This window comes from Canis lupus, chromosome 37 (assembly GCF_048164855.1).
Source record: "Canis lupus baileyi chromosome 37, mCanLup2.hap1, whole genome shotgun sequence".
NCBI lineage: Eukaryota > Metazoa > Chordata > Mammalia > Carnivora > Canidae > Canis > Canis lupus.
In genome coordinates, this window is record NC_132874.1 from 26257005 (window position 1) to 26279296 (window position 22292).

At 36.1% G+C, this 22292-nt stretch overlaps 1 protein-coding gene across 12 annotated transcripts in view; it reads left to right on the plus strand.

Annotated features, from left to right (window-relative positions):
- The window catches only part of SPIDR (scaffold protein involved in DNA repair), a 434037-nt gene that overhangs the window by 218912 nt on the left and 192833 nt on the right, over nt 1–22292 (plus strand). The window lies entirely within an intron of this gene.

Consider the following 22292-nt stretch of genomic DNA (forward strand, 5'->3'; position numbering starts at 1 on the left):
ATTTAGCATAATGCCTGCTTTATAGTTCACACCCAACTTGAATAACTGTTAGAATAAACACTAAGGGAGAAAATAACTGGTAGAGCTAGGAAAGCAATTTGGGAGACCAGCACATGTGAATAATTGTACCGAATATATGAACCACAAGGTTACGTATGCACAATTGAGCTTAAAAAACCAACCATTTGAAGTTGGTTAAGAGGAAGTCTCTGGAAATGGTAGTCTTTAGTCCCTGTTTTTCATTCTTTTTTTATTGAAATAATATTTGTCAATTGAAGATGTACAACATATTGAGTTGATACATTTAATTATTTAATATGATTGTGGTTGTGATAGAACCTCTATCACCTCACATGATGATCCTTTCTTTTTGGTGGTTGGAATACTTAGAATCTAGTCTCTTAACAAATTTGATGATCATAATACCATATTGTTTGTATTCATTATACTATGCATTAGATCTCTAGGACTTATTGACTGACTACTCATTGCAATTTGTACCTTTCAGCAGTATTTCTCCTGTTGCTCTACATGCAATCCCCTGATAACCACTATTTTACTCTTTTTTTTATAGTTTTTGGTTTTTTTTTTAAATTCCATATATAGGTGTTATCTTAACAGTATTTGTCTTTCTCTGACTTATCTCTCTTAGCATAATGCCCTCAAGGTCCATCCATGATTGTCACAAATGTCCGGATTTCCTTTCTCATGACTCAATAATATTAATCTGATCTTTATGCATTCATCCATCAAAGGACACTTCGGTTGTTTCCATACCATGGCTTTTATGAATTATGTTGCAATAAACATGCACGTGCATTTATTTCTTCAATATGCTGTTTTTACTCTATTTGAGTATATACCCAGAATCAGAATTGCTGGTTCACAAGGTAGCTTTATTTTTAATTTTTTTAAGGAACCTCCACATTGTTTTCCCATAGTGTTTGAACCAATTTACATTTTTACCAGCAGTGTACATTGCTCCCTTTTCTCCATATCTTCACCAACACTTGTTTTCTTTTATCTTCTTAGTGATAGCCATCCTAACAGCTATGAAGTGCTATTTCATTTTCAGATTTGAGTTGCCTTTCCCTGATGATTAGTGATGTTGAGCATCTTGAGACGTTGAGCACCTGTTGGCTACTTGGATGTCTTCTTTGGAAAAATTTCTATTTAGTTTTCTATCCATTTTTAATCAGGTGTTTGTGTTGTTGTTGTTGAGTTATATGAGTTATTTATGTATTTTGGGTATTAACTCCTCATTCAATATGTGGTTTGCTAAAATTTGCTCCCATTCTGTAGGTTACCTTTTTATTTTATTTACTTATTTTTTGTATTGTGCAGAAGCTTTTAAGTTTGGAAACTCTCTTCAATGAATGTTGTTAGGAAAACTGGATTAACACATGCAGAAAAGTGAAATTAGATCCCTATCATATACTGCTCACAAATTAACTCATAATGTATCAAAGACCTGATATCATAAAACTCCTAGAAGTAAACATAGGGTAAATACTTCTCAATCTTTGTCTTAAAAATGATTTTTCCTGTTGCTGATCCCCTCCAGGTTACTGTGGCGCCTGAAATTTGCAGCTCCATCCAGTGTTTACTTACACCTTTTAATTTTTTATTTTATACATTTCTTTGCTTCTGAAACCCAGATCTCCCTTTAATTGACTTTGCTGCCCTCTTTCATTTTACCCTTTGAGAGTCTTAGTCTCTTCAAGCTTCTGTAAATCCTTAAATTTCTCATTTCTTCTAGAGGATACCATCTCCTGTTGGTGCCTTTGCTTTTCATTCTCATGTACAGGGCCAACAAATACTCATGGGACAACAGTTCTGTATAGATTACATGGGTGCCTACCTTACTGTCTAGTGAGGGAAAGAATAATGGAATTGGCAACTACAAGTGAGAGGTGTCATAAGAGAATTTTATGTTGGGCTCTGCTGGAACACTGATCCCTGTTATAGGCTTCAGAGATGCTTCCAAACAGTGAAGAGAGGTTGGTAAGATCAAGAAAGGCTCAGCCCCTTGATTCCTCTGATGTTCCCATTCTGAATTTGTTTGCTTCTCTCCTCAACTCAGTCTTCATGGGAAGCCATCTTTTTAGTAAGTCTTTCTGTTCCTTGTCTTCCTCAATCCTGTAAATCTTACCATGTCATCTCTAACCCTATAAAACTTCCATTTGGTTGATGATTTATTGGATAATAAAGAATACCAGGAGTATCAGTTTGGATGTTGTCTCTGTTTTTTCCTTTTTTTAGAAGGTAGATTTTAAATTGTGATGAATCTTGAAAACATGAAAGGGGGGAAGCAACTAAATGTACTTAAAAACAAATGTCAGGTACCTGGCTTATGATAATGTATGTGTGAAGGTGAAAGCTGCTTATCTAGGGTTGCTTTGCCAAGGATTTGGATCTCAGGGCCCCTCGGCAGTGGGGGTATTGCCCAGGGACATGGTAGCAAGTCCAGTTTTCCTGTTCTTTAGCTTCCTCAGCCTTAAAGATCTTACCACTTCCTATTCAAGAAGCTATACAATTTAATTCTTCTTCTTTTTTTTTTTTTAATCACTATTGCATTTGTATGTGATTCTTATTATATTCTTGGGCCTGTCTTATTTTTGAACAGATTTTCTTATATCTTTAGATCTTTGTTCAGTTATTTCTTTTAGAGTAAGTTCCCCTTTTTTTGGTTTTGTTTTTTATCTGTTAAAAATCATTATAGTTTGGGCTGCCTGGCTGGCTCAGTTAGTAGAGCATGTGACTCTTGATCTTTGAGTTGTAAGTTCGAGCCTTACGTTGGGTGGAGAGATAACTTAAAAATAAAATCTCTTTTAAAAATCCTTATAGTTTATATCATCTAGCTTATATTAACTTTATCCATTTTACTTCCTGCCATTCAACAGAGTTAATAGAAAATGGCAGTATAAGAGTAAGCTATGAAGCTAGTCCATACCCCAAATAGTCCAGGCTTATTGCTTTTCTTGATTCTAATAAGCCCTGAATGGTACCAAGTACTACCAGTATCAAGTGCTGATCCTTGGGAGTAACTGCTATCCCAAAAGCAGTCAGCCTAGAGGAATGTATAGATCATTTAGGATAGATAGTCACACAGATTAGGCCCCAAAGACATGAGTGAGAAGCTGAACCCCAAAGATAAGACAAGGAAATTGATAAACAGCACCACCACTTTGTCTCTAAAACAGACAATATGTGAAATTTATGTGTGTGTTACTTTTTTCTAGGGAGAAGACCCCTTTATATCCAATTTTCACAATGGTCTGTGACCCAGAATAAAATCCGTAATTGCTAGGACACCTGGGTGGCTCAATCATTTAAGTATCCAACTCTTCATCTCAGCTTAGGTCTTGATCTCGGGGTCATGAGTTCAAGCCCCACAATGGGCTCCATGCTGGGATATAGCCTGCAAAAATTAAAAAAAAAAATCAATAATTGTTGCTGTAAGGCCATTGAGGCATATTATAATTATGATCTAAAATTTTTGGTTTCGGGATCCCTGGGTGGCGCAGTGGTTTAGCGCCTGCCTTTGGCCCAGGGCGCGATCCTGGAGACCCGGGATCGAATCCCACATCGGGCTCCCGGTGCATGGAGCCTGCTTCTCCCTCTGCCTGTGTCTCTGCCTCTCTCTCTCTCTCTCTCTCTCTCTATCATACATAAATAAATTTTAAAAAAATTAAAAATAAAATAAAATTTTTGGTTTCCTTCTGATCAATGAAGTGGCTCATTTAAATTCTTAGAAGCATGGTTAGGAGAGTTTTGGGATGGAGTTGGGATGGAAATGGAGTTTTATCTAGAGAAAGCTCTCAAGTTTTTTGTTTTTTTTTTTTAAGATTTTATTTATCCATTCATGAGAGACACAGAGAGAGAGAGGCAGAGACATAGGCAGAGGGAGAAGCAGGCTCCATGCAGGGAGCACGATTCGGGACTTGATTCCGGGACTCCAGGATCACGCCCTGGACTGCAGGCAGGCACTAAACTGCTGAGCCATGCAGGCATCCCAGCTCTCAAGTTTTGATACCCAAATTTGAATCTGGTAAATCACTATGTAGAGCCTCCTACTAAAAATATTGGTACTTCTTCGTGAAGTTAATTAGCAAACTATTTCAGTGATTGTCACTTCTAGAATAATTTGAACTGATTTTCAAGAATGAATTTCCGAAATGAGGATGTAGGTTTTCATCACAAGGGAAGATATAGACCGAGTGACTGGTATATGACCTGACACAAAGAAGTCACTAAATAAAGGTATGGATTGGATGTATTGAAGTTCTGCTGTTCTCTTGGTCAGGAACCAAATAGAAACACTAGTAGCAACGATAGTAATAGTAGTCCAGACCTCACTTCGGCATATCGTGGAGGCATTTTTCCATCTTACAGCATCATAAGAAGGATGAATACAGTATAATAAAGATATTTGAGAGAAAGAGACTACATTTACATGACTTTTATTACAGTGTATTGCTATAATTGTTGTTTTATTATTAGTTGTTATTGTTAATCTCTTACTGTGCCTGATTTTTAAATCATCCTTTTTTTTTTTTTTAATTATCCTTTATCATAGGTATGTGTGTATTGAGAAAAACAAAGCATATATAGAGTTTGGAACTATCCAGTTTCAGGCATCCTCTAGGGTCCTGGAATATATCCCCCATAGGACCTACTATATAGTAACTTTTGGTGAGAACTTACTTGTCTTACAGACATTAACACTTTGAGACCAAATGAGTACCCCAAAACACTCAATGTGGGCACATCATATGCTTTTTTTGCTCTTTGGAGCTCCTGTGAATTTGTTGTTAAGGCTCAACAAGGTGGACATGCTAACCTAGGATGGGCCCAGCTGCTCCTGGCTGTGGTGCATGAAACTCATAGTCCTGTGTTTAGTGCCCCAATCAATCCAAATCCATCACTAGCATTGCCCTTCCCCCAGGGCAGAACATGCTAGAGATAATAGAATAGGTATTAAGGAGTTCTTTGTATATTTTGGGTAACAGTCTTTTATCTGATGTGTTTTGCAAATATTTTCTCCCAGTCTGTGGCTTGTCTTCTCATTCTCTTGATATTGTTTTACAAAGAACAGAAGTTTTTATTTTTAATGAAATCCAGTTTATCAATTATTTCTTTCATGGAGCATGCCTTTGATGTTTTAACTAAAAGTCATTGCCATAGTCAAGACTATTTAGGTTTTCCCCTGTATTATCTTCTTGGAGTTTTACAGTTTTACATTTAACATTTAAGTTTATGACCACTTTGAGTTAATTTTTGTGAACATATATCTGGAGAACATTTTGGAGGTTCCTCAAAAAGTTAAAAACAGAACTACCCTATAATTCAGCAATTGCTCTAAAAGGTGTTTATACCAAGTATAGAAAAATACTTATTTAAAGTGGTACATACGCCCTCATGGTTATCGCAGCATTATCAACAATAATAGCCAAACTATGGTGAGCCCAAATGTCCATCAACTGCTGAATGGATAAAGACAATGTGATACTTATATACAGAAATATTATTCAGCCATCAAAAAGAATGAAATCTTGCCACTTGCAACGATGTGGATGGAACTAGAATGTATTATGCTAAGTGAAATAAGAGAAAGACAAATACCTTATGATGTCACTCATATGTGGAATTTAAGAAAGAAAACAGATGAACATATGGAAAGGGAAAAACAAAAAAGGAGAGAGGAAAACAAACCATAAGTGATTCTTAATGATAAAGAAAATAATGAAGGTTGATGGGGTAGGTGGGCTGAGAGTGGGCTAGATGAGTGATGGGTATTATAGAGGGCACTTGTGATGATCACTGGGTGTTGTATGTAAGTGATAAATCACTGAATTCTACTCTAGAAACCAATATTGTACTGTCTGGAAATTAACAAAATTTAAATTTAAAAAAAAGAACTCTTAAAATTCAATGATAAGAAAACCCAATTAAAAAATAGGCCAAAGACTTTAATAGACACCTCATCAGAGAAGATACACAGACAGCAAACTACATCATATATCATCAGGAAGATAGAAATTAAAACCACAGGGGGACAACACTTCACACACATTGGAATGGCCAAAATCTAGAACATTGACAATAGGAAAGGCTATGGAGCAACAAGAACTCTCATTCATTGCTGATGGGAATGTAGAGTGATATAGCTGCTGTGGATGCTTTCGCAATTTCTTACAAAAATAAAAATACTCAGGGAGCCTGAGGTGGCTCAGTTGGTTGAGCATCTGCTTATTGATTTCAGCTCAGGTCATGATCTCAGGGCCACGAGATCAAGCCCTGTGTCAGGCTCTGCACTCGGCATGGAGTCTGCAGGTCTCTCCTCTCCTCCTACCTGTCTTCCCACTTGCACCTTTTCTCTTTCTCTCTCTCTCAAATAAATAAATAGATAGAATCTTTTAAAAAATAAATAAAAATTAGGGGCATCTGAGTGGCTCAGTCAGTTCAGCATCTGTCTTTGGCTCTGGTCATGATCCTGAGGTGCTGGGATTGAGCCCTGAGTCAGGCTCTGCTCAGTGAGGATTCTGCTTCTCCTTCCCTCTCTCTCTCTCTCTCTCTCTGCTCTGCTCTCTTTCTTGCACTCAAATAAATAAATAAAACTAAGTAAATAAATAAATAAAATTTAAGGAAATAAAAATACTCTTAGCATACAATCTAGCAGTTATGCTCCTTAATATTTACCCAAAGTAACTAAAAGCTTACCACGTAAACACTTGCTCATGGATGTTTACACCAGTTTTATTCACAATTCCCAAAACTTGAAAACAACCAAGATGTCCTTCATAGGTGAATAAACTATATAGTACATCTAGAAAATGGAATATCATTCAACACTAAAAGAAAATGAGCTATCAGGCCATAAAAAGACTTAGAGGAACCTTAAATGCATATGACTAAATGTAAGAAGCCAATCTGAAAAAGCTACACACTGTATGATTTTAGCTATATGGCATTCTGGAGAAGACAAAACTGGGGAGACAGTAAAATGATCAGTGGTTGCCAAGAGTTGTGGAAGGGAGGAGGATGATAAGTAAGAGAAGCACGGATAATTCGTAGGCAGTGAGCATAGTCTGTATAATACTATAATGATGGATACATATCATTCATTATACATTTTTCTAAACCCAGAGAATATATGACACCATGAATGAACCATACTATAAGCTGTGGACCTTGGGCAATTATGATGTGTTGATGTGGGTTCATCAGTTGTAATAATTGTACCACTCTGCTGGGGGAATACTGATAATGGGGAAGTGATGCATATAGGGGCAGGGCATCTATGGAAAAAATCTGCACTTTCCCTTCAATTTTGCTATGACCTAAAACTGCTTAAAAAAAATTTTTTTTTAACTAAATGAGCATGATGACCATGAAATCCCTCTCTGTGATTCAGTAAAATGATAATAGTAACCAACAACCACAACCACAGTAATATGTATGTACATATGTGTTTGGAGAAGGTGACAAACCAAGTATAATGAAAGGTTCACCATTCACAAATCTGGGTCAATAGCATGAAAGTGTTCTTGCATATTTTCTGTAAGTCTGAAAATATTCCAAAATAAAACATTGAATCAGAGAGGCCATCTTAGCCACAAAACCTGGTTTCAGAGAGCAAAGAATGTGACTTAGATATAAGCATGGAGGCCCAGGGAGAACTACTCAGAGTAGTTATTCTCTGCTATTTATCTTAATGTTCTCAGAAGGGTATGAGATATAGGCATGCTGAGACTTCAGGGACCCATTATTGAGCCTTTTGGGTTTTTTTAAAATAATTCCATATCAAGGTCTCTTAGCACACAACCCCTTGCAGAGTTATAGAAAGCAACCAGGCCACAGAGGGCCAGGAAGTGTAGGAGGCAGCAAGGTCTCCACCTTTATCCAGCGTGACTCAACCCCTGGGTAGTTCCAAGTGTAGTTTTCCAGGAGCCCTTGCTCCCTAACCTGGTAAGTGGAGTCTGGATAATCCAACCTCTGTGCATCAGAGTTGCTCCTTCCCATGCCACATGTAAAGAAACAGGACATAATGTGGTGAGAGTGGCCCATGCTGCCCACACAAGTAATTTTATTCTTCCCAGGGATACCTGGGTGGCTCGGCAGTTTAGTGTCTACCTTTGGCTCCGGGTGTGATCCTGGAGTCCCAGGGCCGAGTCCCACATCGGGCTCCCTGCATGGAGCCTGCTTCTCCCTCTGCCTGTGTCTCTGCCTCTCTCTGTGTGTCTCTCATGAATAAATAAGTAAAATCTTTAAAAAGAAATATTTTTCCCAAGCTATAAAACCAAATAACTTGTAAAATAGACAAAGGAAAATCTTTATATAGGGGTTCGCTTTGAAAATCTATCAGCTAAAAAAAAAAAAAGAAAATCTATCAGCTGTCTCCTCTCTTAGAAATAGGCAGCCATGCTACATTTTAGGCCTCATGAACTTACTCCTTATTCCTGGTGACTGGAGGAATCTGGGGAACATGGCATACCAAATTATAAGTAACAAGTAAGTGACTACGACTTCATGGACGTCCCTCCACAGTAGCTCTTTGGTTTTCTTTCTTTTCAGTTTTCATTGCTACCTTTTTACTTGCCTGAGGCATTGTGGTGACTGACTTCCAGCTGGTTACCTGCCCACTTCTGGGTCCTGGGTCCTGGGGGTTTTGTTTTGTTTTGTTTTGTTTTGTTTTGTTTTGTTTTGTTTTGTTTTTCCCCAAACCATTTTATATCTTACCACTAGTGTTGCTACAGCCCTGACACAATTTTGGAAATAGATAGCTTTGGCGATGCTGCTCATCTGCTCACTGTCCTTAGGTAGTTCCGTGTAGTGGACGCCAATAGGCTGTGCTTCTTGGTGTGCAAGTTATGATTCCCTCATAGAACTTTTCCAAGTGTATTTCTGTTGCTCTGTTACTTATTCTGTGGCCTAGTTAATGAACCAACTCAATATTCCTGGTATTTCCCCCTCGCTCTGCCTGGAATGTCTTAACTCTTCACTTAAGACCTCTCAAATTCCATTTCCTCATGAAGTCTGGCCTGATTCTTTCCAGCTGGATGGGCTCTCTCCAGTGTTTGAAACTCTACTGTTTTTTTTTGGTTTGTTTGTTTGTTTGCTCGCTTCTTTGTTTGCTTTTGAAAATTAATGTCTCATATAGCATCTGTCATGTTCTCCTAATATAAGAACTGTTACATAGGTTTCTCCTATCTTTCTGGTTTGCAGATTGCTAGCTCCTTGAGAACAAGAACTATGGATATGGCATAGTGCTGTATGAAGAACAGATCTTCAATTATAGAATTTGCTATAATTTGGAATGATATTGTAGAAAGACTCACTTATTCCGTATAGGTTGAAAGTTGTGCACTACCTTTAAACCTATAACAATGAAAAAATTCCATGAATAGCATAATTAGCTTTTTTAAGATGTAATTTAAACAGGGGCACCTGGGTGGCTCAGTGGTTGAGTACCTGCCTTTTAAAATCTTTTTTAGGGGATCCCTGGGTGGCTCAGCAGTTTAGCGCCTGCCTTTGGCCCAGGGCGCGATCCTGGAGTCCCGGGATCAAGTCCCACGTCGGGCTCCCTGCATGGAGCCTGCTTCTCCCTCCTCCTGTGTCTCTGCCTCTCTCTCTCTCTCTCTCTGTCTATCATAAATAAATAAATAAATCTTTAAAAAAAACTTTTTTAAAAGATTTTATTCATTTTAAAGATTTTATTCATTTATTCATGAGAGATATACACAGAGAGAGAGGCAGAGACACAGGCAGAGGGAGAAGCAGTCTCCTCACAGGGAGCCCGATGTGCGACTCGATCCCAGGACCCCAGGATTAAGCCGGAGCTGAAGGCAGACGCTCAACTGCTGAGGCTCCCAGTTATCTCAAGATATATATAATTATATATAAATATATATAATATAAACAGATTTTTAAAATGTATTTCCTGGAAAACATTATTTAAGAAAGAAAATTAATGCTATGGGACTCCAAAAATAGGAAAATGTTAAAGGCCATTCTTAGTAGTAATTTTAGGACTTGCCTTCATCTTCCCAACATTTTTCAGACCTATTTATTTTTCAGCAGTACTATGAAATAAAAGCTAAAAACTTGTCCTGGTCCTAGTGGCAGACCTGGAGCTTGCTGGAGGCCAGCAGGCCAGCAGCCTGCCCAGTTAGTGTGTGCATGGCAAGGGGCCACTCCCTGTGCTCAGATGGTGAGGAGATCCTTTTTTTCTTTTCCATTGTATCATTGGATTTAAAAATGGTCCATCTAGTGACAACTCATTAAAAATACTTTTCATCCAGGAGTTGGTAAATTTTTAAGATTTTGGTCTTCTTTATATTATTTTTTTTCTTTATATTATTGTAGTAAGATTTTGGTCCTTTAGTAACAAGATGTTTATTACATGGAATTAAAAACAGAAGTCTGGCTTTTTTTTTTAAGTTAATACAAAGCTTCATTTATTATTAAATAGAACATCCCTTTAAAAGAATTTAATATTTCCTTCAAAACACAGAGAGAGAGGAGTAAATAACAGGACTGTTCTTTAAAACTTCATTTTGGAACCAAATAAAAAATGAAAAATTGTCATGTGTGTAATATACATACATGTCTTGTAGTCATCGTTTAGGTAATTCTTATATACTAGCATCTTTACTTGAGAATCATTTTTTTCCAAATCCTTTAGGCCAGTTATAATTTTTCCTCATTGCCTGGCTTATCCCTGCACTGAAAACATGGCCCTCATGAGGCCCTCCGTTCATCCTCAGTGATTGGGTTTTTTTCTGCAATTTTGCCACATATAACACCAGGTGAATCAGGAGAATGAGATTCTGGGCACATGTGGTGGAGCTATCTCTTACACCAACTGCCTGGGTGTCATGGTTCATTTTCAGATAGTGTTTGCTGTTTTCATCAGTTATTTATTTATTTAGATATGTACATATTATTATTTTTTCATTATTTTTAATACTCAATTGTCTCTGACTTTGGACATGACATTTGATACACCTCCACGGTGAAAAGCTTTATTTTTGGTGAAAAACTCTCCAAAGATCTCTTATGAGAAAAGAAAAGGAAGTAAATTATTAAATGCTTCTTACTGTTTTCCTTTTTTAAAAAGATTTTATAGTAAGAATTTGAACTTACTTCTTAAAAGTATCTTTTAAATTCTGCCCTTATAGTGAAAACTCCATTTTTTAAAAATAGACTTTACTTTTTAGAACAGCTTTAGTAGGTTCATAGTAAAATTGAGCTGAAGATACAGAGATTTCCTATATGCCCTCTGCACCCACACATATACAGCTTCTGTCATTATCAGCATCATTAATCAGAATGCTGTCTTTATTATAATTGATAAATCTACATTGTTATATCATCATCACTCAAACACAAACTCAAAGTTTACATTAGGATTCACTCTTGGTGCTGTGAATGCTTTAGGTTTGGACCTAAAACTTACAAACTTATAAGCATCCTATAAACTTACAAAAACCTACAAATATCTCCATATTTTTAAGGTGGTATTTTCCAGAGGCTTAATAGAATCTAATTTATTATTAGCGTTATAAAATGTTTCATTTGACGTTTGGACTACTGGTGAAGTTTTTGGTCTAGTCACTATTTCCTATTAGATTTATATTCCATGTAAATACTTATTTTTTAATTTAATGCATTTTAAGGGAAAATACTTATATTTCAAGTTACATTTTTAAAGACTTATGAGGTAGTGAAAAATTTTCTTCCAAATACAGGAAGTTACAAACAGGATCTATCCAGGAGAATAAATGAGACTGTTTGATCTGAAGAACAATTGCCCATTTTATTTTATCATGTTTTATTTTATTTAAATTTTTTTTATTTAAAATAAAAAAAAGATTTTATTTATTTACTTAGAGCACACGTGAGCACAAGCAGGGGAAAGAGGGGGAAGGAGAATCCCGAGCAGACTCTGTGCTGAGCATGAAGCCAGATGTGGGGCTCAATCCCATGACCTGAGCCAAAATCAAGAGTTGGTAGCTTAACCAACTGAGCCACCCAAGCGCCCCCACAATTAATTTTATTAACTAGTGAAAGATTTCCACATTTTTTTAAATGTAGCATTTTAAAAATACAGATATTAATGAATATATTAATAAATGTTAGTGTAAAATATTTTAATTACATCAAAAATATGAAAGATTTGTGTGTACTGTCAGACTTGATGTTGACCGAATTTACAAATCACAGTTGATTCTCTGATTTTATCATTCAACATCAAAAGGCTTGGAATACTGGATTCCGCAGGGCTTTTATGAGGATCAAATGAGAGTAGAGGCCTGCTAAGTTTCTATCAGGTGGCATGCCACTGTGTATGGATCTTACAGTGGCTATTAGGGTATGAGATTAATCAAGACCCTCTTCTCTTCACACAGACATGCAGGATTTGCCAAATCCATGAATTCCTTTCACTTTCACTTGATGAGGAATTTGCTTACCCTGCTAGTTCTAGGATTGAAGTAAAATTAAAATGCTTTTTGATTTTTTTAGTCCACCTTTGAAAAAAATGTTGCATCTTTTAATGAAAAAATTTTGCATCTCTTAATTTTGAATCTTTTAATGTTCATTCATGTGATCTGGCCATAATTTATGTTTTCAGTTTAGCGAGGGAGAGGTTGCATGGGGCTATTGTTATTGTAACTTTCTCCATGTTGAGATAGAGCCTTCCTAGTGAATCTTTAGGATTGTTATAGCCAACTGTATTTTAGTAACAATATTTTTTGAAGTTACTGCTTGGAATCTTATCTTGCTATCTTGTATATGTATTACATAGACCAAAGATCTGATCAAATCAAATAGCATGGTAGCAATACTACCACCAAGCCTTATGCATTTTAGAGTCACTGGTTCCTACAAGCATTCTTTTTTATTTTTTTAAGATTTTATTTACTTATTCATGAGAATACAGAGAGTCAGAGATATAGGCGGAGGGAGAAGGAGGCTCCCTGCGGGGAGCCTGATGCAGGACTCGATCCCAGGACCCCGGGATCATGACCCGAGGCAAAGGCAGATGCTCAACCACTGAGCCATCTACACAGCCTCCTACAAGCATTCTTATAAATGCATGTTTACGAATGTCAAGGAATTGACCTGACTTTCACCAACGGAGCATTTTGTTATATCCAGATAAGTTGGAACTTGGTATATTGAGATTCTCATCTCACTTTCTTTCTCTTCCTCTTAGAAGGTACAGGTGTCCTCTAATATCATTTCAGTAAAACAAGGCATAATCCATACAGAGTTATATGAGAGCTGCTTTTAAAAATTAAGATCTAGGGGCACCTGGGTGGCTCAGTTGGTTGAGCATCCGCCTTTGGCTCAGGTCATGATCCTGGGGTCGTGGGATTGAGTCCCACTGGGGCTCCCTGCTCAGAGTCAGCTTCTCCCTTTCCTTTTGCCTGCCACTCTGCCTGCTTGTGCATTCTTTCTCGCTTGTTTAAATCAATCAATCCATCTTTTTAAAAATTAAGATATAATTAATACCCTAGAGTTTTCACCATTTTAAAATGTCAGTCATTTTTTTAAAGTATATTCAGAGTTGTATACCCATCACTACAATTAGTTTAGAACATTTTCACCATGCTAGAAGTGACCGTTTGCATTCAGTTTTCATTGACCCCAAGCCCCTAGCACTAGACAAGTAGTCTTCTGTGTGCTGTCCCTTTGGATTTGCCTATACTGAAAATTCCGTATAAATGGAATCCTTAAATATATGGTCCTTTGTAAATGGCTTCTTTCATATAGCATAGTAGCTAGGTTTATCCTTGTAGCATCTGTCAATATTCCATCCCTTTTTATGGCCAAATAATATTTCATTATTTGAATATACCACATTTTTTTATCCATTCATCTGTTGATAGATATTTGGGTTGTTTCCATTTTTGAGTATTTTGAATAATGCTGCTATGAATATTCATGTGCAAGTTTTTATGTGGACATAAATTTTCATTTTTCTATGGTGTATACCTAGAAGTAGAATTTCTGGGTCATATGCTGAGTCTACATTTAACATGTTGAGGATCTTGCCTGACTATTTTCCAGAGTGGCCACACCACTTTACGTTTTACTTTACCAACAATAAATGAGGGTGCCAATTTCTCTTATTGACCAAAAAGACAATAGTCTTTTTGACAATAGGCATCCTAGTAAATATGAAATAGTATTTCATTGTAGTTTTGATTTACATTTTTCTAATGACTAGTGATTTTGAGTATCTTTTCCATGTGCTTTTTTGTCATTTGTGTATCATCTTTGGAGAAATGCCTATTCATGTCCTTTGCCTATATTCTAGTTGTGTTATTTATCTTTTTATTATTGAGTTGTAAGAGTTCTGTATGTGTTATTTATCTTTTTATTATTGAGTTATAAGAGTTCTGTATGTATTCAGGACTCAAGGCTAATTATGTTTATGTCCTACAAATATTTTCTCCCTTCTGTGGGTTCTTTTTTTTTTCTTTTTTCTTTTTTTTTGCTTTATTGATGGTGCCTTTAAGCATAAACAATTTTAGGGTCACCCAGTTCACTCAGTGGTTGAGCATCTGCCTTTGGCTCAGGTCATGATCCCGGGGTCCTGGGATCAAGCTCTGTATCAGCCTCCTCACAAGGAGCTTGCTTCTCCCTTTGCCTGTGTCTCTGCCTCTCTCTGTGTGTCTCTCATGGATAAATAAACAAAATCTTTAAAAAAAAAAAAAAAAAGCATAAAAAATTTTAATTTCAATGACATCCAATTTATCTATTTTTTTCTTTTACCTTTGGTTTTATATATAGATAAAATATATCTATTTTATCTATAAAATAAGATATATATATATTATATATAATATATTTTTAAATTATATATAACTATATTTTATTATAGTTTTTATGTATATAATAAATAAAATTTATCTATTTTCACTTTTACCTTTGGTTTTATATATAAGAAGTCATTGCCTAATTCAAGGTTATAAAGATTTACCCTGATATTTTCTTTTAAAAGTTTTATAGTTTAAACCCATACATTTGGATCTGTGATCTACTTTTAGTTAACTTTAATAGATGATGTAAGAAAGAGGTCTGAACTTATTATTTTGCCTGTGGATATCGAGTTGTCCCCCACTATTTGTTGAAAGATTATTCGTGGCACCCTTGATGAAATTAACTGACCACAAATGAGGGTCATTTCTTTTCTGTTGATTTATTTGTCCATTCTCTTTTTTTTTTTTTTAAGATTTTTATTTATTTACCCATGAGACACAGAGAGAGAGAGAGAGAGAGAGAGAGAGAGGCAGAGACACAGGCAGAGGGAGAAGCAGGCTCCATGCAGGGAGCCCAGCATGGGACTTGATCCTGGGTGTCCAGGATCACGCCCTGGACTGAAGGCAGTGTTAAACCGCTGAGCCACCTGGCCTACATCCCCCCCTTTTTTTTAAATTTAAATTCAAGTTAGTTAACGTATAATGTAGTATTGGTCTCAGGAGTAGAATCTAGTGACTCCACTTACATGTAACACCCAGTGCTGATCACAAGTGCCCTCCTTAGTGCCCATCACCCATTTAACCCATCCCTCCACCTCCCCCAGTACCCTCAGTTTGTTCTCTGTATTTAAGAGTCTCTTATGATTTGCTTCCCTCTCTGTTTTCATCTTACTTTACCTTCCCTTCCCCTAAGTTCTTCTGGTTTGTTTCTTAAATTCCACATGAGTGAAATCGTATGGTATTTGTCTTTCACTGACTTTTTCACTTAGCATAATATACTCTCGTTCTGTCCACATCATTGTACATAGCAAGATTTTAATCTTTTTGATCACCAGGTAATATTCCTGTATATATTATTTATATATATTACATTATTATTATTCCTATACATTTTTATATCATTATAAATATCTATATCACATCTTTATCTGTTCATCAGTTAACAGACATTTGAGCTCTTTCCATAATTTGGCTTTTATTGATATTGCTGCTATAATCATTGGGGTGCATGTGCCCCTTTGAATCAGCATTTTTGTATCCTTTGAATAAATATCTAGTAGTGTAATTGCTGGATCGTAGGGTAGTTGTAGTTTTAACTTTCTTAGGCACCTCCACACTGTTTTCCAGAGTGGCTGCACCAGCTTGCATTTCCACCAACAGTGTAAGAGGGCTCCCCTTTCTCTGCATCCTCGCTAACATCCGTTATTTCCTGAGATGCCTGAGTTACTAATTTTAGCCATTCTGACAGGTGTGAGATGGTATCTCCTTGCGGTTTTGATCTGTATTTCCCTGCTGATGAGTGATGTTGAGCATCTTTTCATGTGTCTCTTGGCCATCTGGGTTGTGTGTCCATTCCTATGCCACTGATGATCCATATATGTCCATCTTTATGCCAGTGCCACCCTGTCTTGATTATTGTAGCTTTGTAGTAAGTTTTGAAATAAAAAAGTGTGTATCTTCCAACTTTATTCCAACTTCGTTTTTTAATATTGTTTTGACTCCCGTGGGTCCCTTACAAATCCATATGAATTTTTAAATTGTCAGTTTCTGCAAAAAAGCTAGATAGGTTTTCATAGGGATTATGTTAAATCTTTAGATTAATTCACAGAACACTGCTGTCTTAACAATATTAAGTCTTCTGTCCATATGAGGCATCTTCCTTTTATTTTAGAATCTAATTTCTCTCATCAGTGCTTTATATTTTTCAGAGTACACATCTTGCACTTTATTAAATTTTTTCCTAGGTATTTTACTTCCTGATGCTAATGTAAATGGAATTTTTGCTTTCAATTTCATATTAGCATTATTAATTAGTGTGGTGTAGAAACACAATTGATTTTGTATTGCTCTTATATCCTGTAAACTTGCTGAATCATTTATCCCTCTAAATAGTTTTTTTGAGGATTCCTTAGGATATACAAGATTAATTATCTTCACATAGAGAGTCTTATTTCTTTCTTTCCAATCTTGATACATTTTTTTTTTCTCCTGGCCCAATTTCACACTAGAAGCTCTACTACAATTTTGAATAAAAGTGCCAAGAGTAGGCATCTTTGTCCTTTTTTGGATCATGGGAGAGATATTCATCATTAAGTATAATGTTAGTCGTAAGGTTTTTATAGATGCTATTTATCAGACTGAGAAAGTTCCCTTGTGTCCCTAGTTGAATTTTTGTTGTGAAAATGTGTTGGATTTTATCAGATGACTTTTCCCTGTCTATTCAGATCATATGGTGTTTGTCCTTTATTCTGTGGATATAGTTAATTGATTTTCAGTTGTTAAACCAACCTTGCATTCCTGAGATAAAGCACGATGTATAATTGTTTTGATAATATGTTGCTGGATTTGGTTTGCTTATATTTAGTTGAGCAGTTTCACATCTCTCTTCATAGGAGATAGTGGTTGGTAGTTTTCTTTTCTTGAAATATCTTTAATTCTGGTATGAGGTTGCCATGGCCCTCATGGTTTAGGGTATCCGCAGGCTCTGTGGGGTAGCCATCATCCCAGTCACCACTGGGAATGCCTTATCTTGGACCTCCTCTAATGGGCATGCCTTTGTGGGGGCCTCTTTTTGGATCTCCCATGAGTCACCCAGGTCCTAAACTTCCCCATAGTATTTGTGGATCTCCCCGCTGATGCCTCCTCATAGATACACTTACCCTCTACACCCCACATCTAACAGCCACCAGTTGGGTCCTCCTCCTCTACCCAGACTCACCCTCTGGCCTCCAGTTCCCCCTTTCGGCCCACTTCAAGGCCCCTACCTCTGTAATGTTTCATTCTTTTGCCTCTTGTTATATCCTTCAAATATCTGTTCAATTTTTGGACCAATCAGAGTTGCTGTAGCACAGCCAACTAAGGCATTAATCTCTCTTAAGGCCTTTTTTAAAAAAAAAAAAAAAAAAAAAAGTAATGATTTTCACTGGAGTTTTATTTCTATATTGGTACTAATGTTTTGCAAGTATATAGAGAAAATAAACTGCTTGTTGTAAAAAAGTGTTATGTTGTTATCTAAATTCTATGATGGGAAAATGTTTAATAAATAAGCACTTAAATGACATTAGAGAAAATTATTTGTTGCTCTATTGCTATTATTCTTATACAAAATGTAAAGATTTTAATCTAGCCTTGGGAAGCAAAGAATGATCTTACAGTTCTAAATAAAGGAACAACATAATAATTGAGAAGTATGTTGAGAATCAGTGATAGTTAAAAATAAACAGTTGGGATTAAATTATGTCATTATTCAGATACAAGTTGAGTTAAGTGGATAGAAATCTAATGATTCCCTTTTGCCTATAATAAATGTGAACTCAGAAAAACCCCACACATTTTAATAAATATGGAGTGCCTACCAATTATTTAATTCATTTCTGACTTAACTTGTAAATGAGCATGCAATTTCAGAACTTTTGAATTCAAAAATCACAGAGAAATATAACATCGAACAAATCAGAAGTAAAAATATACAGGTTACAGAATGCTATGCCTCATAATAAACAATACAGGATATTAAAACAATAATTATTAAGAAATATGGTAATATTTAAAAATTTACTATATGCTAGACAATCTTTTAAGTTCCTTTAAGGTATTTCATTTAATAATTCTATCAAGCAAGTATATAAATTAAACTATTTTACATGTGAGTAATTGTGGCAAATAGATTTTAAATTTATTTTTTTAAAAGATTGATTTATTTATTAGAGAGAGAGAGAGAGCAGGGGGAAGGGCAGAGGGAAAGGGAGAGTATTTCAAGCACACTTCCCACTGAGCATGAGCCTGGAGCCTGACACAGGGTAGGATCTCCGGACCCTTGAGGTCATGACCTCAGCAGAAATCACAGTGGGATGCTTAGCCAACTGAGCCACCCAGGCACCCCTACATTTGAAATTTGAAATCTCAGTTCATGCAGGGAAAAGTAAAATTTTGAAGAGAAATAGAGGATTAAATTTTATGCTTGGAGAGATGCTTTGTACTCTGATAAAATGACTGAGTCTCAATATCTGTAGGTATCTCATACTGTTACATTAAAGTATTCCATATAATCTCTTTGATTTCTCTAAGGTTGGTAGTGTTTCCTTCTCCTCTTTGATTATTGATTTTTGCAATTTAAGTCTTCTCTTATTTTCTTCTTGGTTAGTCTAGCAAATGGTTTATTAATTTTTTTGGTCTTTTCAAGAAACTGTCTTTTGGTTTGTTGATTTTGTTGCTTGTTTTTCTATTCTCTGTTTCACATATTTCTGCCGAATCTTTGCCATTTTCTTTTTTCTGCTTGCTTTAGGTTTAGTGTGCTCTTTTTGTATTTTTAATATAGGAGCTGAAGTTGATTTGTGTCTTTCTTCTCTTTTAATATAGCCATCCACAACTAAAATTTTCCTCTGAACACTGCTTTACTTGTATCTCATAAGTTTTGCTCTGTTGTATTTTCCACTTTATTTCTTTCAAAATACTTTGTAATATTTTTATTATGTTTTAAGATTTATTTATTTATTTATGAGAGACACAGAGAGAGGCAGAGACACAGGCAGAGGGAGAAGCAGGCTCCCTGCGGGGATCCCAACGTCAGACTCGCTCCCGGATCCCAGGATCATGACCTGAGCCAAAGGCAAACACACAACCGCTGAGCCACCCAGGTGTCCCTGTAATATTTTGATTTTTTTCATTGACCTATTAGTTATTTAGGAGTACATTATTTAATTTCCATGTATTTGTGAATTTCCAAAAATTTCCTTGTACCATTTATTTCTAATTTTATTTCATTGTGGTCAGAGAAGATATTTTGTATAATTTCAGTCTTTTTAATTTTACTGACCAGAAGGTCTGTTCTGCAAAACGTCTGTGTACACTTACAAAGAATATATATTGTGTCACAAAAGCTTTTTACAATTTTTAGTTTAGCATAATTACAGCTTTTAAACACTTCATCTTTTGATAAAGGATGCTAGGATCATTAGCTCTGCAAGTGTAAAGGTTTAGTGGAAACTGACGCTGTATGTAAACACTGTGTGGGGCCTTGTCTCACAGTCTAGTCATTGGGTACCTGGTTTTCTGGCATTATTCTAAAAGGCAGGCTAGTAAAGAAACTACATGAGGCATAATCTGCATTTGGATAGCAGAGTGATTTAGAGGTACCCAAAGGAGAGTGAATAAACAAGGTGGGTACTGTTTTCTCTTTAAATTGACTATAATGTCAGTGTGCGGATACTATCAAAATAGCAAAGATTAACTGTGACTTTCAGAGCTGATACCAGGAGGACAGATGTTAGGTTTTTTCATCAAGGCTGGAGAGAGGATCCCTCCCTCCCTCTCTGTTACAGTGACCTGCCAAAGGGAAACACATTGTTGGCCAACTGGTCTCACAGTTCTTTTGCATCATTCCCCTAATGAGCAACACACACACTCATTGGTATTTATTCCCATCTTGAATAATCGGGGTCAGCAGTTTCTTTATCAAAGCAACCTGGATTAAATATTCTCTTCTGTGATTAATACATTGTAATATTCAAATTATGATTTATAAAGACAAACCAGAACATTATTGAAAACTACATTTAAAAAAAAAACAAAAACGAGTAATACAAAACAGTGCCAAGTTGTGGGTTGGTTGCAATAAATACTTCCAGTGTTTACAAACCTTTCCATACAGTCTCCAGGAAGATTTCCCATTTTCTGACTATAAAAATAATACCAAATTCTTTGAATATCACTGCAGGCCCATCCTAGAAATTCTTTGCTATATTCTGGGCTTTTCCTTTGCTGTCTAAAGTAAAGAGTATTATGTCTACCAGGTCAAGACTCGTATGTTTGCCATACCAACTTTACGTAACATGTACCGTTTATGTTCAGCCACTCTGTGGGGCATGTCATCCTACTACATTAGCTTTTTCATAAAAGAGAGGCATAATAAAACTATCATTTTACCTATACTTGAATAATTTTTGTGCTGGTTCATTCAGGTCCCAAATTCAGTGTTTCTTTATTTAACATTTTGATGCATTGTAAAAATCTGTTTTTTTGATAATGCCTACGATTATGCTATATTTTTCCAAAAATTCTAACCACAAAAAATGCCCAAACCTCAACTCAGAAAGGACTCTTCAGTCTCATTATTAATCAGAAAAATATAGATTAAATTATCTTTGGCAAGTTTTTATATGCTAATTATATGTGCAATTATTTGTGCATATACATATAAATACTGACAAAGCTACAGTACAGTGGATACGGGAAGCTTACAACTGTCTTATAATTGAGCGTAATTCTTTTGGAAATCAATATGGCAGCATGTAGCTAATGCCATAAGAAATTTCATAATTTAATTATCCATGCTTGCAAATCTATTCCAAGGACATCATTTAGTAGCAACTAAAGAAAATTACGTGTATAAAGCACTTTTTAAAAATAGGTCCCCTTTTCTCCCCAAGAAACATTTTATAGTTTTAGAGTTTCATAAAGTATAGGTCATAATACAGCATGGGACAATATATGATATATAGCATGTGCAAAAAAGAGTACAAAATATCATCTGTAATATATTTGTTAATATGTTAAAATACTGACAATTTAGGAAGTCACAAAAGAAAACTGTAAGAGGATTATGTTTATGCTAGCATTTTCTGTAGAATATTTAGACCTTTCAGTTTCTATCTTACAATATTTCTCTTTAGAGAAAATGCATCTATTTCTTAACATAGCTAAAGCATCCTTCAATAGGACTTGTCTCTTCTGTGAGGGGCTTTGGAAACCAGTTTTTTTTTTTTAAATAATAAATTTATTTTTTATTGGTGTTCAATTTGCCAACATACAGAATAACACCCAGTGCTCATCCCGTCAAGTGCCCACCTCAGTGCCCGCCACCCAGTCACCCCTCCCCCCCGCCCTCCTCCCCTTCCACCACCCCTAGTTCGTTTCCCAGAGTTAGGAGTCTTCCATGTTCTGTCTCCCTTTCTGATATTTCCCACTTGAGACCACACAATGTTTGTCCTTCTCCGATTGACTTATTTCACTCAGCATAATAAACCAGTTGTTGTGGTTAATTGAGGAAGGTCTACAGGTTGAAGCCCAGCCCATTCTGTTTATTTTACCCTGTCTGCACACAAATGCCTAAGAGGATTGGTCTGTGACCATAGTTGTAAGTCATTTTTGCCTTGTTCCCGACCCCCACTCCCCCAGGAAAAAATAAACAGTTTTGAAGATTAACAGTAAATGTGCCTTATAAAGGCAGCTGTGTTCTCTTTCCCTTCCTTCCTCTGTCTGTCTGCCTCTCTCTCCTTAACTGTCCATCTTTAAAGCAGA